The sequence below is a fragment of the Myotis brandtii genome, unplaced genomic scaffold (genome assembly GCF_000412655.1).
Source record: "Myotis brandtii unplaced genomic scaffold, ASM41265v1 scaffold199, whole genome shotgun sequence".
Taxonomy (NCBI): Eukaryota; Metazoa; Chordata; class Mammalia; order Chiroptera; family Vespertilionidae; genus Myotis; species Myotis brandtii.
The window spans coordinates 1104371-1108063 of NW_005357414.1; positions in this window are offsets into that span (position 1 = coordinate 1104371).

Genomic DNA, 3693 nt, shown 5'->3' on the forward strand with positions numbered 1-3693 from the left:
TTTAGAGAGCAACCAAAGGACTTGTATGCATGCATATTAGCATAACCAATGGACACAGACACTAGGTGGCTTGCCCAGGATGGGAATGGCTGGGGTGGGGAGGGGTGGTCAATGGGGAAAAAGGAGAATATGTAAAACTTTAGACAATTAAATAAATAAATGAATAAATAAATAAATAAATTTCACAGGTGATTTTGTACTGTTAAATCAACCCTTTTATTTTATGTGCTTATACAAAATATACTCTCAAGTAAAGAATTTAGAATAGGCAAAGATCATGATAATGATAAAAATCTGAATAACAATGTTCTGGATGGGAAGTCAGATGGGCTCCACAATATGTTTATATAGTTCCTTTTCAAGTCATTTGCATGTACTATGACTTGGTTTGCATCTGCTCTGTGACCCCAACGACTTTTGATTAGCCTCAAAATGGCCTAAAAACCATCAGGAATTTTGATATTAGATGTAAATCTATAGGGCTATACAAAGAGACTTCATAGGAAAGCCTCTTAATGGCTCATAATCTTGGAAATCAATCACTATTTAATAGAAGCCAAAAGAAATAAAATGACCACATGTTTATTGACATGATGATATGTCCTTCTTATCTGATGAAACCATCTGCAAAGTCCTGTGGACTATCTGGTAGGAATAGTTTAGAAGGCTGAGAAGAACTTTGGAACAATGTACTGCCCCCAAAACCTAACTCATCCATTTCAAATTTCCCATGCTTGGATAAGCTATCTCCTCTTGACCATATTACTTTCTAATGACACTATGAACATTTATGACCCAACCTAAAGTTAAGTGGAACCAGAAGGCAGATGATACCCCCATCCTACTATTAGACAGTACTACAACCTTAACTCTACAGAATTTCTTATTATTACCTACTAGAGGCCTGATGCATGAAATTGGGGCAAGAGTAAGCCTTCCTTGTCCTGGCTGCTGGCACCGGCTTCCCTCCGGCCACAGGCACCCAGGTCCCGGGCTTCCCTCCAGCCACTGGCAGGCATCCGGGACCTGGGCTTCCCTTGAAGCCCAGGCTTCGTCCAGAAGGTCGTCCGGAAGGATGTCTGGAAAGACGTCCAGTCTAATTAGCATATTATGCTTTTATTATTATAGATAAGTCCTTGCCTGTGCAACTGCTGTATCAGTTATCTATTGTTACTTAACAAGTGGCTACAAACAGTAAACATTAATTGCCTTATAATTTCTGGGGGTCAGGATTTTAGGAGAAGCTTAACTGGGTGGTTCTGGTTCAGGGTCTCTCATGAGGTGCTAGCAAGGATTGTTGTCACCCCCAAGCTCAACTGGGAGAAGTGTGCTTTCAAATTCTCTTTGTTATAGGATTGCTATCCAGCAGGCCTTTGGTTAAGATGTTCACACATCAACCAATGGAATGGAATCAAGAGCCCAGAAATAAACTCATGCATATACAGTCAACTAATACTTGAAAAGGACGCTGAGAATACTCAACAGAAAAAAGACAATCTCTTCTTAATAAATGGTGTTGAGAAAATGGGATATACACAGTCAAAAGAATGAAACTAGACCCCTATCTTACATTACTCACAAAATTAACCTGAAATGGATTAGACTTAAATGTAAGCTGAAACCATAACACTTGTAGAAGAAAACTGGTGAAAGCTCCTTGACACTGTTCTTGGCAATTATTTTTTGGATATGACACACAAAGCACAAATAAGATAAGCAAAAAGAAACAAGTGGGACTATATCACACTAAATGTTTCTGCACAGCAAGGGAGAAAATATTTGTAAATTACATATCTGCTAAAGGGTTAACACCCACAATATATAAGGACCATATACCACTGAGTAGCAAAAACAAAAACAAATAATCCAATTTAAAAATGGAAAAATAACCTGAATAGACATTTTTCCAAAGAAGATATTCAAAGGGCCAACAGGTATATAAAAGGGTGCTCAACATCACTATATATCATCAGAAAAATGCAAATGAAAACTGCAATGAGATATCACCTCACACCTGTTAGTATAACTATTATTAAAATGATAAGAGAACCTGGTCTGTGTGGCTCAGTGGTTGAGCATCAACCAATGTACCAAGAGGTCACCAGTTTGATTCCCAGTCAGGGCACATGCCCAGGTTGTGAGCTTGATCCCCAGTAGGGGGCATGCAGAAGGCAGCCAATCAGTGTTTCTATCTCTCTATACATTCCCCTTCCTCTCTCTGAAATCTATAAAAACATATTTTTAAAAAATAAGAAAAATCCTTTTTTTAAAAAAAAGACAAGAGATAACAAGTGCTAGTGAGGATATGGAGAAAAGGGAACCCTTGTATATTCTTGGTGGGAATGTAAATTGGTACAGCCATTATGCAAAACAATATGAACTTTACTCAAAAAATTAAAAATAAAACTACTATATGAACTATAGTAATTCTACTTCTGGGTTTATAGCCAAAGAAAATGGAATCACTATCTTGTTCTGTCTTCAGCAGTACATATACTAAAATTTGAATGATACAGAGAAGATTAGCATGGCCCCTGTGCAAGGATGACATGCAAATTCATGAAGCATTCCATATTTTTTAAAAAATGAAATCGCTATCTTGAACTGATATCTTCATTTTCATGTTCATTGCAGCAGTATTTACAATAGGCAAGACATGGAAATAACCTAAGTGCCCACTGATGGATGAATGAATTTACAAAATCCTGAGGTATATATTATAGAATACTATTAAACCACAAAAAAATGAAATGTTGCAATTTGTAACAGCATGGATGAATCCTGAGAGCATTATGTTAAGTGAAATAAGTCTAAAAGAGGAAAACAAGTACTGTATGATCTCACTTATATGGAGAATCTAAAAAAACTTAAATAATAGAGCAGAAAACAGATTGATGGTTTCCAAAGGCAGCAGGTGGAGGGTAAGGATAATAGGTGAAGATGGTCAATGGGTACAAACTTTCAGTAATAAGTTGTGGGAATGTAATGTATGGCATGATGACTATAGTTAACACTGTACTGCATATTTGAAAATTGCTAAGAGAGTAGATTTCTAAAGTTCTCATTGCAAGAAAAATCCTATATAATAAAAGCCTAGGTGGTGTCGCCCAACGCCCTTGCGCAACGTCATCACAAGATGGCTGTCGTGACGTTGTCACAAGATGGCCACCACAAGATGGCCATCATAAGATGGCCACCACAAGATGATCACCACAAGATGGCTGGCAGGGGTGGGCAGTTGGGGGTGACTAGGCCTGGAGGGCAGGGCAGTTAGGGGCAATCAGGCAGGCAGGGGAGCACTTAGGGGGTTATCAGGCTGGCAGGCAGAAGTGGTTAGGGGCAATCAGGCAGGCAGGCAGGCAGGCGAGCAGTTAGGAGCCACCAGTCCTGGATTGTGAGAGGGATGTCCGACTGCCAGTTTAGGCCTGATCCCAAGGACATCCCCCGAGGGGTCCCAGATTGGAGAGGGTGCAGGCTGGGCTGAGGGACACCCCCCATGCATGAATTTTGTGCACCAGGCCTCTAGTGTTATCATAATGATAAAGGCCAAGAGGCATCACAACTGAAATGACCAAACGACCAGTCACCATGAGGTGCATAGAGTACCTCTCAGGTCCTCCCCCACAGTAGGGTGGGCAGGGTGTCTGGTGGGTGGGTGCAGCGAGGCGGGCGTGATGAGGCAGGCATGGCGAG